Consider the following 18,544-nt stretch of genomic DNA (forward strand, 5'->3'; position numbering starts at 1 on the left):
TACATTACAGTCTATGGAGGATGTGCAGATGTTACAGGCTTTGTAGTACAGTACAGTCTATGGAGGATGTGCAGATGTTACAGGCTTTGTAGTACAGTACAGTCTATGGAGGATGTGCAGATGTTACAGGCTTTGTAGTACAGTACAGTCTATGGAGGATGGGCAGATGTTACAGGCTTTGTAGTACAGTACAGTCTATGGAGGTTGGGCAGATGTTACAGGCTTTGTAGTACATTACAGTCTATGGAAGATGTGCAGATGTTACAGGCTTTGTAGTACAGTCTATGGAAGATGTGCAGATGTTACAGGCTTTGTAGTACATTACAGTCTATGGAGGATGTGCAGATGTTACAGGCTTTGTAGTACAGTACAGTCTATGGAGGATGTGCAGATGTTACATGCTTTGTAGTACAGTACAGTCTATGGAGGATGTGCAGATGTTACAGGCTTTGTAGTACAGTACAGTCTATGGAGGATGGGCAGATGTTACAGGCTTTGTAGTACAGTACAGTCTATGGAGGTTGGGCAGATGTTACAGGCTTTGTAGTACATTACAGTGTTTGGGCGTCCACTTGGCAAATGAGGTTCAATGTAGATAAATGTTAAGTTATGCACCTGGGTACTAATAACCCGCATGCATCATATGTCCTGGGGGGAGTAATAACCTGCAGCATCCTATGTCCTGGGGGGAGTAATAACCTGCAGCATCCTATATCCTGGGGGGAGTAATAACCTGCAGCATCCTATGTCCTGGGGGGAGTAATAACCCGCATGCATCATATGTCCTGGGGGGAGTAATAACTTGCAGCATCCTATGTCCTGGGGTGGTTACACTGGTGCAGTCGCTGATGGAGAAGGATCTGGGTGTACTTGTAGATAATAGACTACAGAACAGCACACAATGTCAGCCAGCTGCTTCTAAGGCCAGCAGGATATTGTCATGTATATACCAGGCATGGACTCTGGGGACAGGGATATAATATTACCGCTTTATAAAGCTTTGGTGCGGCCTCATCTGGAGTATGCCGTCCAGTTTTGTAACCCGATTCATAAAAAGGACGTTCAAGGACGGGCAACTAAACTCTCCGCCCGGAGAGACGAGGGGGCGCCGCCTCCGCCCGGAGAGACGAGGGGGCGCCGCCTCCGCCCGGAGAAAAAAAGGTTCAATCTCCGGAGGCGACAAGCCTTCTTTACTATGAGAACTGTGAATCTGTGGAACAGTCACCACAGGATCTGGTCACAGCAACAACAGTAGAGGCTTCAAAACAGGAGAGAAAAGTTCTTAGACCAAAATAATATAAAGGCATATGTATAGAGCCTATCACCCCTCCCCCTTCCCTGTATGTATAGAGCCTATCACCCCTCCCCCTCCCACGTATGTATAGAGCCTATCACCCCTCCCCCTTCCCTGTATGTATAGAGCCTATCACCCCTCCCCCTCCCATGTATGTATAGAGCCTATCAGCCCTCCCCCTTCCCTGTATGAATAGCACCTATCACCCCTCCCCCTTCCCTGTATGTATAGAGCCTATCACCCCTCCCCCTTCCCTGTATGTATAGAGCCTATCACCCCTCCCCCTTCCCTGTATGTATAGAGCCTATCACCCCTCCCCCTTCCCTGTATGTATAGAACCTATCATCACCCCTCCCCCTTCCCTGTATGAATAGCACCTATCACCCCTCCCCCTTCCCTGTATGTATAGAGCCTATCACCCCTCCCCCTCCCCTGTATGTATAGAGCCTATCACCCCTCCCCTGTATGTATAGAGCCTATCACCCCTCCCCCTTCCCTGTATGTATAGAGCCTATTACCCCTCCCCCTCCCCTGTATGTATAGAGCCTATCACTCCTCCCCCTTCCCTGTATGAATAGCGCCTATCACCCCTCCCCCTCCCCTGTATGTATAGAGCCTATCACCCCTCCCCCTTCCCTGTATGTATAGTACTATCACCCCTCCCCCTTCCCTGTATGTATAGAGCCTATCACCCCTCCCCCTCCCCTGTATGTATAGAGCCTATCACTCCTCCCCCTTCCCTGTATGAATAGCGCCTATCACCCCTCCCCCTTCCCTGTATGTATAGAGCCTATCACCCCTCCCTCTCTCCTGTATGTATAGAGCCTATCACCCCTCCCCCTCCCATGTATGTATAGAGCCTATCACCCCTCCCCCTCCCATGTATGTATAGAGCCTATCACCCCTCCCCCTTCCCTGTATGAATAGAGCCTATCACCCCTCCCCCTTCCCTGTATGTATAGAACCTATCACCCCTCCCCCTTCCCTGTATGTATAGAGCCTATCACCCCTCCCCCTCCCATGTATGTATAGAGCCTATCACCCCTCCCCCTCCCATGTATGTATAGAGCCTATCACCCCTCCCCCTTCCCTGTATGAATAGCACCTATCAACCCTCCCCCTTCCCTGTATGTATAGAGCCTATCACCCCTCCCCCTTCCCTGTATGTATAGAGCCTATCACCCCTCCCCCTTCCCTGTATGTATAGAGCCTATCACCCCTCCCCCTTCCCTGTATGTATAGAACCTATCACCCCTCCCCCTCCCCTGTATGTATAGAGCCTATCACCCCTCCCCCTTCCCTGTATGAATAGCACCTATCACCCCTCCCCCTTCCCTGTATGTATAGAGTAGGGCTGGGCGATAATGGCCTAAATCAATATCGCGGTTTATCGTACATGTAGCCGCGGTAACGATAAATTGAACGATAATTATGACACGCCCCTTTTAAAGGCCACACCCCTTTTGAAAACCCCATTTTCCGATGGTAATACAAACGTGAATTTATTCCATATAACAATGTGCAGCAAACTTCACAAGTAATACACAATGTTTTGGCGTCTCCTACACCATTTTCAAGTGCCACTTAAGAATGGCATAAGAGACGCCAAAACATCGTATATTACTTGTGAAGTTTGCTGCACATTGTTATATGGAATAAATTCACATTTGTATCACATCAGAGAGCTGCAGAGTATTTTTACTAGCCCACTTGGTATTTGACTGCTGGCCTCCACAGTTCGTTTAGTGTGCTGCCTATATTGTTTGCTCTATCTATGTATATATCTATCTCCTCTATCTATCTCCTCTATCTATCTATCTCCTATCTATCTATCTCCTATCTATCTCCTATCTATCTATGTATATATCTATCTCCTCTATCTATTATCTATCTATCTCCTCTATCTATCTCCTCTATCTATCTATCTCCTATCTATCTATCTCCTATCTATCTCCTATCTATCTATGTATATATCTATCTCCTCTATCTATTATCTATCTATCTCCTCTATCTATCTCCTCTATCTATCTATCTCCTATCTATCTATCTCCTATCTATCTCCTATCTATCTATCTCCTATCTATCTCCTATCTATCTATCTCCTATCTATCTCCTATCTATCTATCTCCTATCTATCTATCTATCTCCTCTATCTATCTATCTCCTATCTATCTATCTCCTATCTATCTCCTATCTATCTATGTATATATCTATCTCCTCTATCTATTATCTATCTATCTCCTCTATCTATCTCCTCTATCTATCTATCTCCTATCTATCTATCTCCTATCTATCTCCTATCTATCTATGTATATATCTATCTCCTCTATCTATTATCTATCTATCTCCTCTATCTATCTCCTCTATCTATCTATCTCCTATCTATCTATCTCCTATCTATCTCCTATCTATCTATCTCCTATCTATCTATCTCCTATCTATCTCCTATCTATCTATCTCCTATCTATCTATCTATCTCCTATCTATCTATCTATCTCCTATCTATCTATCTATCTCCTATCTATCTATCTATCTCCTATCTATCTCCTATCTATCTCCTATCTATCTCCTATCTATCTCCTATCTATCTCCTATCTATCTCCTATCTATCTCCTATCTATCTCCTATCTATCTCCTATCTATCTCCTATCTATCTCCTATCTATCTATCTCCTATCTATCTATCTCCTATCTATCTATCTCCTATCTATCTATCTCCTATCTATCTATCTCCTATCTATCTATCTCCTATCTATCTCCTATCTATCTATCTATCTATCTATCTATCTATGTATCTCCTATCTCCTATCTATCTATCTATCTCCTATCTATCTCCTATCTATCTATCTATCTATCTATCTATCTCCTATCTATCTATCTATCTATCTATCTATCATCTATCTATCTATCTATCTATCTATCTATCATCTATCTATCTATCTATCTATCTATCTATCTATCTATCTATCATCTATCTATCTATCTATCTATCTCCTATCTATCTCCTATCTCCTATCTATCTCCTATCTCCTATCTATCTCCTATCTCCTATCTATCTCCTATATATCTATCTATCTCCTCTATCTATCTCCTCTATCTATCTCCTCTATCTATCTCCTCTATCTATCTCCTCTATCTATCTCCTCTATCTATCTCCTCTATCTATCTCCTCTATCTATCTCCTCTATCTATCTCCTCTATCTATCTCCTCTATCTATCTCCTCTATCTATCTCCTCTATCTATCTCCTCTATCTATCTCCTCTATCTATCTCCTCTATCTATCTCCTCTATCTATCTCCTCTATCTATCTCCTCTATCTATCTCCTCTATCTATCTCCTCTATCTATCTCCTCTATCTATCTCCTCTATCTATCTCCTCTATCTATCTCCTCTATCTATCTATCTATCTATCTCCTATCTATCTATCTCCTATCTATCTATCTCCTCTATCTATCTCCTCTATCTATCTCCTCTATCTATCTCCTCTATCTATCTCCTCTATCTATCTCCTCTATCTATCTCCTCTATCTATCTCCTCTATCTATCTCCTCTATCTATCTATCTCCTATCTGTCTATCTATCTCATATCTATCTATCTATCTATCTATCTATCTATCTCCTATCTATCTATCTCCTATCTATCTCCTATCTATCTCCTATCTATCTCCTATCTATCTATCTATCTATTATCTATCTATCTCCTATCTATCTATCTATCTCCTATCTATCTCCTATCTATCTATCTCCTATCTATCTATCTCCTATCTATCTATCTCCTATCTATCTATCTCCTATCTATCTATCTATCTATCTATCTATCTATCTCCTATCTATCTATCTATCTATCTATCTATCTCCTATCTATCTATCTATCTATCTATCTCCTATCTATCTATCTATCTATCTATCTATCTATCTATCTATCTATCTATCTATCTATCTCCTATCTATCTATCTATCTCCTATCTATCTATCTATCTATCTATCTTCTATCTATCTATCTCCTATCTATCTATCTATCTCCTATCTATCTATCTATCTATCTATCTATCTATCTATCTATCTCCTATCTATCTATCTCCTATCTATCTATCTATCTATCTCCTATCTATCTCCTATCTATCTATCTTCTATCTATCTATCTATCTCCTATCTATCTATCTATCTCCTATCTATCTATCTATCTCCTATCTATCTATCTATCTATCTATTATCTATCTATCTATCTATCTATCTATCTATCTATCTATCTATCTTATCTCCTATCTCTCTATCTTTCTTTCTATCTTTCTATCTATCTATCTCCTATCTATCTATCTCCTATCTATCTATCTCCTATCTATCTATCTATCAATCTAATGGAGGAAAATCCACAGCACTCCTTGGTAAATTTCAAAAAAGGTGCGGTTTATTCAAAAGACTTGTGCAGCATACAAACGCGTTTTAGCGTTTGTATGCTGCACAAGTCTTTTGAATAAACCGCACCTTTTTTGAAATTTACCAAGGAGTGCTGTGGATTTTCCTCCATTATATACACCGGTCTTTGGTCCTGACCAGGATCCGCTGGCACCTGTTATTCTCTTGAAGTCTGAAGTGCTGCTCCGATTTCCTATTTTATCTATCTATCTATCTATCTCCTCTATCTATCTCTCTATCTTTCTTTCTATCTTTCTATCTCCTATCTATCTCATATCTATCTATCTCCTATCTATCTATCTCCTATCTATCTATCTATCTCCTATCTATCTATCTATCTCCTATCTATCTATCTATCTATCTATCTATCTATCTCCTATCTATCTATCTATCTCCTATCTATCAATCTATCTCCTATCTATCTATCTCCTATCTATCTATCTATCTATCTCCTATCTATCTCCTATCTATCTATCTATCTATCTATCTCCTATCTATCTATCTCCTATCTATCTATCTATCTCCTCTATCTATCTATCTATCTATCTCCTATCTATCTATCTATCTCTCTCTCTCTCCTATCTATCTCCTATCTCCTATCTATCTATCTATCTATCTCCTCTATCTATCTCTCTATCTATCTATCTAACTCCTATCTATCTATCTCCTATCTATCTATCTCTCTATCTATCCCTCTATCTACCTCCTATCTATCTATCTATCTATCTATCTCCTATCTATCTCCTATCTATCTATCTATCTCCTATCTATCTATCTATCTATCTATCTCCTATCTATCTATCTCCTCTATCTATCTCTCTATCTATCTCCTATCTATCTATCTCTCTCTCTCTCCTATCTATCTCCTATCTATCTATCTATCTATCTATCTATCTCCTATCTATCCATCTCCTATCTATCTATCTATCTATCTATCTATCTATCTATCTCCTATCTATCTATCTCCTATCTATCTCCTATCTATCTCCTATCTATCTCCTATCTATCTATCTATCTATCTATCTATCTCCTATCTATCTCCTATCTATCTATCTATCTATCTATCTCCTATCTATCCATCTCCTATCTATCTATCTATCTATCTATCTATCTATCTATCTCCTCTATCTATCTATCTCCTCTATCTCTCTATCTATCTATCTAACTCCTCTATCTATCTCCTATCTATCTATCTCCTATCTATCTCCTATCTATCTCCTATCTATCTCCTATCTATCTCCTATCTATCTCCTATCTATCTCCTATCTATCTCCTATCTATCTCCTATCTATCTCCTATCTATCTCCTATCTATCTCCTATCTATCTATCTCTCTATCTATCTCTCTATCTCTCTCTCTATCTCTCTCTCTATCTCTCTCTCTATCTCTCTCTCTATCTCTCTCTCTATCTCTCTCTCTATCTCTCTCTCTATCTCTCTCTCTATCTCTCTCTCTATCTCTCTCTCTATCTCTCTCTCTATCTCTCTCTCTATCTCTCTCTCTATCTCTCTCTCTATCTCTCTCTCTATCTCTCTATCTATCTCTCTATCTATCTCTCTATCTATCTCTCTATCTATCTCTCTATCTATCTCTCTATCTATCTCTCTATCTATCTCTCTATCTCTCTATCTATCTCTCTATCTATCTCTCTATCTATCTCTCTATCTATCTCTCTATCTATCTCTCTATCTATCTCTCTATCTATCTCTCTATCTATCTCTCTATCTATCTCTCTATCTATCTCTCTATCTATCTCTCTATCTATCTCTCTATCTATCTCTCTATCTATCTCTCTATCTATCTATCTATCTAACTCCTCTATCTATAGACCAAAAAATAGGGTTCCAGCTTGAAAACAGTGCTGATTGTGGCATCGAAACGTTGCTGCTGCATGTTCCTTTGAGCAAATAAACTACACTTTTCTTCCCTATTGGAGTGCCGGAACCCTATTTTTTAGTCTGTATATGTGCAGGAAGGATACTTAGTGCGGGGTGGCACCCTATACCTTTACTGCTGGAGTGCTGTGGATTTTCTGATTGCTCTATATCTCTATCTCTCTCTCTCTATCTTTCTCTTTCTCTATCTCTCTCTATCTCTCTCTCTTTCTATCTATCTCTCTCTCTCTATCTTTCTCTTTCTCTATCTCTCTCTATCTTTCTCTCTCTATCTCTCTCTCTTTCTATCTTTCTCTGTCTCTCTCTCACTCAGTTGCTGCGGGGGGTCAGGTATAGGTGGACACCTCCTTGCTCCCCCGGGCACCGCTCTCTCTCTCCCGCACAGGAATCCTCGGCCCCTGTCACTCGGTGCTGTAGCACATGTATCTGTGTCCCGGACTGAGCGTCACACACGGCCGCTTCCAGCACTGACAAAACATAACGGGGCTCCGAGGATTCCTGTGCGGGACAGAGTGCAGTGGCCAGTGAAGCATGGAGGTGCCGACCCATACCTGACCCCAACTATATATGCGGGAGAGGGGGGGCAGGGCTCACCGTGCAGCTTACAGAGAAGTTAGGAGGAGAGAGCCGCCCGGCAGCAGCAGCGCTGAGCTCACACTGGAGGGGGCGCTGCTGTCTGTGTGCAGCCTGTCACATCTCCAGCCTTCCTCTTCAGCCCTCCGCAGCAGGATCCCTTGTCCTGCAGCAGTATATGTGCGTCCTGGCTCGGGAGGTGAATCGGAGCATAAGCTTTCCAGCCTCCGTCTCTCCACCCGGCACCCCTCTCTCTCTCCTTGCACCAGAGCATGCGGCCGCCGGGTGTGGGGGGAAAATACCGCAGATACCGTCCTGGCAGAGTTGAGGTCGGTTAACCGACGCCAGTGACGGTATCGGTATTTTTGCGGTATACCGCCCAGCCCTAGTATAGAGCCTATCACCCCTCCCCCTTCCCTGTATGTATAGAGCCTATCACCCCTCCCCCTTCCCTGTATGTATAGAACCTATCACCCCTCCCCCTTCCCTGTATGTATAGAGCCTATCACCCCTCCCCCTCCCATGTATGTATAGAACCTATCACCCCTCCCCCTCCCATGTATGTATAGAGCCTATCACCCCTCCCCCTTCCCTGTATGTATAGAGCCTATCACCCCTCCCCCTTCCCTGTATGTATAGAACCTATCACCCCTCCCCCTTCCCTGTATGTATAGAGCCTATCACCCCTCCCCCTCCCATGTATGTATAGAACCTATCACCCCTCCCCCTCCCATGTATGTATAGAGCCTATCACCCCTCCCCCTTCCCTGTATGTATAGAGCCTATCACCCCTCCCCCTTCCCTGTATGTATAGAACCTATCACCCCTCCCCCTTCCCTGTATGTATAGTACTATCACCCCTCCCCCTCCCCTGTATGTATAGTACTATCACCCCTCCCCCTTCCCTGTATGTATAGAGCCTATCACCCCTCCCCCTTCCCTGTATGTATAGAACCTATCACCCCTCCCCCTCCCATGTATGTATAGAGCCTATCACCCCTCCCCCTTCCCTGTATGTATAGAACCTATCACCCCTCCCCCTTCCCTGTATCCATCCCCTCCTTGGTTGAACTTGATGGACATGTGTCCTTTTTCAACCGTATTACCTATGTAAGAATCTCTGATCGAGGTGCTGGGGTTTCCTCCCACTATGGGGGGGGGTCAGCCTGGGTCTGGTGGAACAGTCACTTTAAGGGTACAAACCCACACACTGTATACGCAGCAGTTTTCCTCATGGGTCCGTTAGGGATAAATTCACACATACCGTATCTGCTGGATCATACCGGATATGATCACAGTCACTTCAATAGGATGACATACGTGCAGTGCGATTGTTATCCCGCTGTGAGCATGTAGTAGCCGGCCCCCTTAACCCCCCATGGCCCGGTACATACAATACTGTCTCCATGCTCCGACTCACTTCGGCGTCTCCAGGTGCTCAGCCAATCTAATAGAAGTCACAGTGAAGGTATCCTCTGCGGACACGGTATGTGTGAACCCACCCTGAGGGCATTTTGGGCGGACTGTTTGGTACCAGCCACTTTAGGGCAACTTCTGCCCGTCCCCTTACCAGTGACATCCACAGGGGCCTTATAATGGTAAATACAAAACTGGGGAATTTTTGGTCTATGAACATAAAGTTCTTAAAAATGACAAATCCAATCAAAACGAAAAATACTTAACACACCTGTCACTGCCGGCGGCTTCCAGACGCAGCTTCAACACAGACTGTACACAAAGGGATCCGGCAAGAAAGTCGCAAGAAACTGGAAGATAGAAGAAAGGAAAGGGGGTCACAGTACAGGGATCACACTATCGGGGTCACAGTACAGGGATCACACTATAGGGGGTCACAGTACAGGGATCACACTATCGGGGTCACAGTACAGGGATCACACTATCGGAGTCACACTATCGTAGTCACACTATCGTAGTCACACTATAGGGGTCATAGTACATGGATCACACTATCGGGGTCACAGTGTCGTAGTCACACTATAGGGGTCATAGTACATGGATTACAGAACAGGGATCACACTATAGGGGTCACAGTACAGGGATCACACTATAGGGGTCACAGTACAAGGATCACACTATAGGGGTCACAGTACAGGGATCACACTATCGGGGTCACAGTACAGGGATCACACTATCGGGGTCACAGTACAGGGATCACACTATCGGGGTCACAGTACAGGGATCACACTATCGGGGTCACAGTACAGGGATCACACTATCGGGGTCACAGTACAGGGATCACACTATCGGGGTCACAGTACAGGGATCACACTATCGGGGTCACAGTACAGGGATCACACTATAGGGGTCACAGTACAGGGATCACACTATAGGGGGTCACAGTACATGGATCACACTATAGGGGGTCACAGTACATGGATCACACTATCGGGGTCACAGTAAAGGGATCACACTATCGGGGTCACAGTACAGGGATCACACTATAGGGGTCACAGTACAGGGATCACAGTATCGTAGTCACACTATAGGGGTCATAGTACATGGATCACACTATCGGGGTCACAGTATCGTAGTCACACTATCGGGGTCACAGTACATGGATCACACTATCGGGGTCACAGTACAGGGATCACACTATAGGGGTCACAGTACAGGGATCACACTATAGGGGTCACAGTACATGGATCATACTATATGTATTACAGAACAGGGATCACACTATAGAGGGTCACAGTACAGGGATCACACTATAGGGGTCACAGTACAGGGATCACAGTATCGTAGTCACACTATAGGGGTCATAGTACATGGATCACACTATCGGGGTCACAGTATCGTAGTCACACTATCGGGGTCACAGTACATGGATCACACTATCGGGGTCACAGTACAGGGATCACACTATAGAGGTCACAGTATCATAGTCATACTATAGGGGTCATAGTACATGGATCATACTATATGTATTACAGAACAGGGATCACACTATAGAGGGTTACAGAACAGGGATCACACTATAGAGGGTCACAGTACAGGGATCACACTGTAGAGGGTCACAGTACAGGGATCACACTGTAGAGGGTCACAGTACAGGGATCACACTGTAGAGGGTCACAGTACAGGGATCACACTGTAGAGGGTCACAGTACAGGGATCACACTGTAGAGGGTCACAGTACAGGGATCACACTGTAGAGGGTCACAGTACAGGGATCACACTGTAGAGGGTCACAGTACAGGGATCACACTGTAGAGGGTCACAGTACAGGGATCACACTGTAGAGGGTCACAGTACAGGGATCACACTGTAGAGGGTCACAGTACAGGGATCACACTGTAGAGGGTCACAGTACAGGGATCACACTGTAGAGGGTCACAGTACAGGGATCACACTGTAGAGGGTCACAGTACAGGGATCACACTGTAGAGGGTCACAGTACAGGGATCACACTATCGGGGTCACAGTACAGGAATCACACTATAGGGATCACAGTATCGTAGTCACACAATAGGGGTCATAGTACAGGGATCACACTATAGGGGGTCACAGCACAGGGATCACACTATTAGGGTCACAGTACAGGAATCACACTATCGGGGTCACAGTATCGTAGTCACACTATAGGGGTCATAGTACATGGATTACAGAACAGGGATCACACTATAGGGGTCATAGTACATGGATTACAGAACAGGGATCACACTATAGGGGTCACAGTACAGGGATCACACTATAGGGGTCACAGTACAGGGATCACACTATAGGGGTCACAGTACAGGGATCACACTATAGGGGTCACAGTACAGGGATCACACTATAGGGGTCACAGTACAGGGATCACACTATAGGGGTCACAGTACAGGGATCACACTATCGGGGTCACAGTACAGGGATCACACTATCGGGGTCACAGTACAGGGATCACACTATCGGGGTCACAGTACAGGGATCACACTATCGGGGTCACAGTACAGGGATCACACTATCGGGGTCACAGTATCGTAGCCACATTATAGGGGTCATAGTACATGGATCATACTAAATGGATTACAGAACAGGGATCACACTATCGGGGTCACAGTACAGGGATCACACTATCGGGGTCACAGTATCGTAGTCATACTATAGGGGTCATAGTACATGGATTACAGAACAGGGATCACACTATAGGGGTCACAGTACAGGGATCACACTATAGGGGTCACAGTACAGGGATCACACTTAAGGGGTCACAGTACAGGGATCACACTTAAGGGGTCACAGTACAGGGATCACACTATAGGGGTCACAGTACAGGGATCACACTATAGGGGTCACAGTACAGGGATCACACTATAGGGGTCACAGTACAGGGATCACACTATAGGGGTCACAGTACAGGGATCACACTATAGGGGTCACAGTACAGGGATCACACTATAGGGGTCACAGTACAGGGATCACACTATAGGGGTCACAGTACAGGGATCACACTATAGGGGTCACAGTACAGGGATCACACTATAGGGGTCACAGTACAGGGATCACACTATAGGGGTCACAGTACAGGGATCACACTATCGGGGTCACAGTACAGGGATCACACTATCGGGGTCACAGTACAGGGATCACACTATCGGGGTCACAGTACAGGGATCACACTATCGGGGTCACAGTACAGGGATCACACTATCGGGGTCACAGTACAGGGATCACACTATCGGGGTCACAGTATCGTAGCCACATTATAGGGGTCATAGTACATGGATCATACTATATGGATTACAGAACAGGGATCACACTATCGGGGTCACAGTACAGGGATCACACTATCGGGTTCACAGTATCGTAGTCATACTATAGGGGTCATAGTATATGGATCATACTATATGGATTACAGAACAGGGATCACACTATCGGGGTCACAGTACAGGGATCACACTATCGGGGTCACAGTACAGGGATCACACTATCGGGGTCACAGTATCGTAGTCACACTATAGGGGTCATAGTACATGGATCATACTATATGGATTACAGAACAGGGATCACACTATAGGGGTCATAGTACAGGGATCACACTATAGGGGTCACAGTACAGGGATCACACTATCGGGGTCACAGTACAGGGATCACACTATCGGGGTCACAGTATCGTAGTCACACTATAGGGGTCATAGTATATGGATCATACTATATGGATTACAGAACAGGGATCACACTATAGGGGTCACAGTACAGGGATCACACTATAGGGGTCACAGTACAGGGATCACACTATCGGGGTCACAGTACAGGGATCACACTATCGGGGTCACAGTATCGTAGTCACATTATAGGGGTCATAGTACATGGATCATACTATATGGATTACAGAACAGGGATCACACTATCTGGGTCACAGTACAGGGATCACACTATCGGGGTCACAGTATCGTAGTCACACTATAGGGGTCACAGTATCGTAGTCACACTATAGGGGTCATAGTACATGGATCATACTATATGGATTACAGAACAGGGATCACACTATAGGGGTCATAGTACAGGGATCACACTATCGGGGTCACCGTATCGTAGTCACACTATCGGGGTCACATACTATATGGATTACAGAACAGGGATCACACTATAGGGGTCATAGTACATGGATCATACTATATGGATTACAGTATAGTATATCCGCATATAATATTACCAGTGATCAGATCTCGGCTAGTGAACACTCACCAGGGCACATGTGTAGGTGTCACTTCTGAACCAGGTGGAAGACTTTTCTCCTGTAAGTCGAATCAACCATCAATCCAAGAGTTAGTGATTGGGTGTGGGGATGGCGGTGGTGTGGCGGAGGGATTGGGACTTGGCTTGGAAAACCATTGTATAAGCACAGAACAGTCCACAGAGGAAAAAGGCTCAACATAAAAAGCAAAAAACCCTCAGTCAGAAGGAGGGAAAAACCAGCAGGAAAGTGACGCCCAGACTGCTGCAAAGAGCCGGAGTCCAAAAAGTCTTCTCAGGAAAAAAGCCTTTATAAAAACTCCAACTCCACAACTTCCAATGTCTTCACCTAGTATGAAAAAACTCCTACCCCTTGCTTAAAAATCAAAGTAGATAACAAGCACATGGTTATTGTATCGGCTCCAAACAATCACATCTCAGCTATGGGCAGGCGGCATGTCCCTCTAAGGCTATGCTCCCACTACGTCCTGAGAAGCAGCAGCAATGGCCATACATAGCGGGAGCATAGCCGTGTCTCTCACTAAGTCTTCCCCCTTCTGGGAGCGTACGGCTGAGCTTCCACTTATGCTTAGTCTTGTGTATCCTGAACACAGCGGAGACCACGGCCCCATTTCTCCAGTGTTCAGGAAACATTCCCAACGCATATGTGGAAACACGGCCGCCAGCTATCCTCCAAAGCATCAGGTAATAACGTCCCAAGGAATGGCTCCCACTATACTGACATGTCACATGGGGGTGCGTCTGGCCATGTGCTCCCCACCTCAGTAAGATGTAACCTTATCGGGCACTTCCACTGTGTATAAAGGTCGCTTCCATACTCACACTGATTCACGACTTCCCACAGGGGCTCCAACCTAAAAAAAAAAAAAAAAATCTGACGTTACTCAATAAATCTGTCACCTCTCCAGTGCGGTACACAGATCATCGTTTCATCGTGTCCTGGCTCCACGCCCGGCCTGTCTGCTCAATTACATTTACTGTTATCCTGGTGAAGCAGCGATTCCGGGTGTCAATGAGGAGGAGCCTAAAGCACCCCCCTCCCCAAACACCTGTCACCACCTGCAGCCAATCGGACAGGGGTTAAGCTGACATGGAGCTGCTGACATCATCATAAATCACCATACTGAGAGTTGCGTAAAAGGTCTAGGTTTCAGTCTGTGACGTAGCGCCAGCGTGCAGACCGTATATCACACACGCTTGCATGCCGCCTTACACTACAACCACTGATTGGCCTGCTGATGGCGCTCACCGTGCCTATAAAATGTATAGGGAGCGTGCAGGCCGCGTGTCACACACGTACAGGGAGCGTGCAGGCCGCGTGTCACACACGTACAGGGAGCGTGCAGGCCGCGTGTCACACACGTACAGGGAGCGTGCAGGCCGCGTGTCACACACGTACAGGGAGCGTGCAGGCCGCGTGTCACACACGTACAGGGAGCGTGCAGGCCGCGTGTCACACACGTACAGGGAGCGTGCAGGCCGCGTGTCACACACGTACAGGGAGCGTGCAGGCCGCGTGTCACACACGTACAGGGAGCGTGCAGGCCGCGTGTCACACACGTACAGGGAGCGTGCAGGCCGCGTGTCACACACGTACAGGGAGCGTGCAGGCCGCGTGTCACACACGTACAGGGAGCGTGCAGGCCGCGTGTCACACACGTACAGGGAGCGTGCAGGCCGCGTGTCACACACGTACAGGGAGCGTGCAGGCCGCGTGTCACACACGTACAGGGAGCGTGCAGGCCGCGTGTCACACACGTACAGGGAGCGTGCAGGCCGCGTGTCACACACGTACAGGGAGCGTGCAGGCCGCGTGTCACACACGTACAGGGAGCGTGCAGGCCGCGTGTCACACACGTACAGGGAGCGTGCAGGCCGCGTGTCACACACGTACAGGGAGCGTGCAGGCCGCGTGTCACACACGTACAGGGAGCGTGCAGGCCGCGTGTCACACACGTACAGGGAGCGTGCAGGCCGCGTGTCACACACGTACAGGGAGCGTGCAGGCCGCGTGTCACACACGTACAGGGAGCGTGCAGGCCGCGTGTCACACACGTACAGGGAGCGTGCAGGCCGCGTGTCACACACGTACAGGGAGCGTGCAGGCCGCGTGTCACACACGTACAGGGAGCGTGCAGGCCGCGTGTCACACACGTACAGGGAGCGTGCAGGCCGCGTGTCACACACGTACAGGGAGCGTGCAGGCCGCGTGTCACACACGTACAGGGAGCGTGCAGGCCGCGTGTCACACACGTACAGGGAGCGTGCAGGCCGCGTGTCACACACGTACAGGGAGCGTGCAGGCCGCGTGTCACACACGTACAGGGAGCGTGCAGGCCGCGTGTCACACACGTACAGGGAGCGTGCAGGCCGCGTGTCACACACGTACAGGGAGCGTGCAGGCCGCGTGTCACACACGTACAGGGAGCGTGCAGGCCGCGTGTCACACACGTACAGGGAGCGTGCAGGCCGCGTGTCACACACGTACAGGGAGCGTGCAGGCCGCGTGTCACACACGTACAGGGAGCGTGCAGGCCGCGTGTCACACACGTACAGGGAGCGTGCAGGCCGCGTGTCACACACGTACAGGGAGCGTGCAGGCCGCGTGTCACACACGTACAGGCCGCGTGTCACACACGTACAGGCCGCGTGTCACACACGTACAGGGAGCGTGCAGGCCGCGTGTCACACACGTACAGAGAGCGCTTCACGGCTGTACACATTATTGAGGCAGCCATAATGTGTACGGCCGCCCCAGTGATGTGTACGGCCGCCCCAGTGATGTGTACGGCCGCCCCAGTGATGTGTCAGTAATGTGTACGGCCGCCCCAGTGATGTGTACGGCCGCCCCAGTGATGTGTACGGCCGCCCCAGTGATGTGTACGGCCGCCCCAGTGATGTGTCAGTAATGTGTACGGCCGCCCCAGTGATGTGTACGGCCGCCCCAGTGATGTGTACGGCCGCCCCAGTGATGTGTACGGCCGCCCCAGTGATGTGTACGGCCGCCCCAGTGATGTGTACGGCCGCCCCAGTGATGTGTACGGCCGCCCCAGTGATGTGTACGGCCGCCCCAGTGATGTGTACGGCCGCCCCAGTGATGTGTACGGCCGCCCCAGTGATGTGTACGGCCGCCCCAGTGATGTGTACGGCCGCCCCAGTGATGTGTACGGCCGCCCCAGTGATGTGTACGGCCGCCCCAGTGATGTGTACGGCCGCCCCAGTGATGTGTACGGCCGCCCCAGTGATGTGTACGGCCGCCCCAGTGATGTGTACGGCCGCCCCAGTGATGTGTACGGCCGCCCCAGTGATGTGTACGGCCGCCCCAGTGATGTGTACGGCCGCCCCAGTGATGTGTACGGCCGCCCCAGTGATGTGTCAGTAATGTGTACGGCCGCCCCAGTGATGTGTACGGCCGCCCCAGTGATGCGTCAGTAATGTGTACGGCCGCCCCAGTGATGTGTACGGCCGCCCCAGTGATGTGTACGGCCGCCTCCCACACAGCACACATATCTCACCAGCTCTCTCTATAAGTTACCATGTTCCCGACAGATCAGGCTCTGCTTTACGACCATCACAACAACCGCACGAGCCAGCAGGCCGCGCATGCGCACAGACTCCGCCCGCTGATCATTCACGCTCATCGATTGCTCCTCTATCAACCACAAAATGAACGTAAGCAACGATCAAAACCGCGTCCCACCGGGTCCACGACCCACGGCGACTAAATCCCGGACACGGGGCAGCTCAGCCCACGTCATGGATTCCCGCCGGCGGCCGCTAACCCGCTCCGGGAGGCGTCCCCGTCCGATCTCACAACACTGACAGGATTCGTTCTCCGCTCGGCACTCCCCGCAATGTTTTACCTTCCTCCCGTCTGTTTCCGACTCCACTTGTCCCTCAAAGCGGATATCCTGACTCCTACCCACCGGATGGAGGTGGTACGGTCCGGAGGGTTACGGGTCACGTGGGCGGGGAGGGGCGGAAGTGAGCGGCTCAGTGTTCGGCAGTGACGCTTGACGCTCCGCCCACTTACTAGTCCGTTCCCTCATAGAGGAGACTGTCCTGTGGGGAGGGGGCGCTGCTGCGATAGGGGCAGGGGCGGTCTTGGCATTTCTGGGGCCCCCCCCCCCTCGTCACGCGTTCCAAAACAATAGAACGCTGTGTGTTGCCCCCAGTAGTATATACCTCTTGTGCGCTACCGCCAGTAATATATACTCCTTGTGTGCTGCCCCCAATAGTATATACCCCTTGTGTCCTGCCCCCAGTAGTATATACCCCTTGTTTGCTTCCCCCAATAGTATATAGACCCCTATGTGTTCCCCTAGTTATATATAGCCCCCCGTGTGCTCCCCCAGAAGTATATAGACCTCCTGTGTGCTGCCCCACTAGTATATAGGTCCCCTGTGTGCTCCCTCAGGGGTATTTAGCCCCCCTGTGTGCTCCCCCACTTGAATATAGACCTCCTATGTGCTCCCCCACTTGGATATAGACCCCTGTGTGCTCCTCCAGTAGTATATAAACCCCCTGTGTGGTTCCCCCAGTAGTATATAGACCCCCTGTGTGCCCCACCAGTATTATATAGACCCCTTGTGTGCTGCCCTAGTAGTATACAGCCCCCTGTGTGCTCCCCCAGTTATATATAGACCACCTGTGTGCCTCACAAGTAGTA

The 18,544-nt window shown here is 48.0% G+C and overlaps 1 protein-coding gene across 4 annotated transcripts in view; it reads right to left on the bottom strand.

Moving 5' to 3' along the window:
* ZC3H11A (zinc finger CCCH-type containing 11A) overlaps nucleotides 1-17,843 on the bottom strand; it is a 97,283-nt gene extending 79,440 nt beyond the window's left edge. Inside the window, exons 1-4 of one of the 4 annotated variants that reach the window (XM_069944847.1) lie at nucleotides 17,739-17,843; nucleotides 14,698-14,729; nucleotides 13,867-13,916; nucleotides 9,866-9,944 (exon numbers count right to left, since the gene is read on the bottom strand). The gene's annotated coding sequence lies outside the window, so the exon portion shown is untranslated. Of the gene's footprint in view, nucleotides 1-9,865; nucleotides 9,945-13,866; nucleotides 14,730-17,410; nucleotides 17,698-17,738 lie in introns of those variants that run through there. The other 3 variants (XM_069944846.1, XM_069944849.1, XM_069944845.1) reach the window with 3 other exon arrangements.
* Nucleotides 17,844-18,544: the final 701 nt, after the last annotated feature.

This window comes from Dendropsophus ebraccatus, chromosome 11 (genome assembly GCF_027789765.1).
Source record: "Dendropsophus ebraccatus isolate aDenEbr1 chromosome 11, aDenEbr1.pat, whole genome shotgun sequence".
Lineage (NCBI taxonomy): Eukaryota > Metazoa > Chordata > Amphibia > Anura > Hylidae > Dendropsophus > Dendropsophus ebraccatus.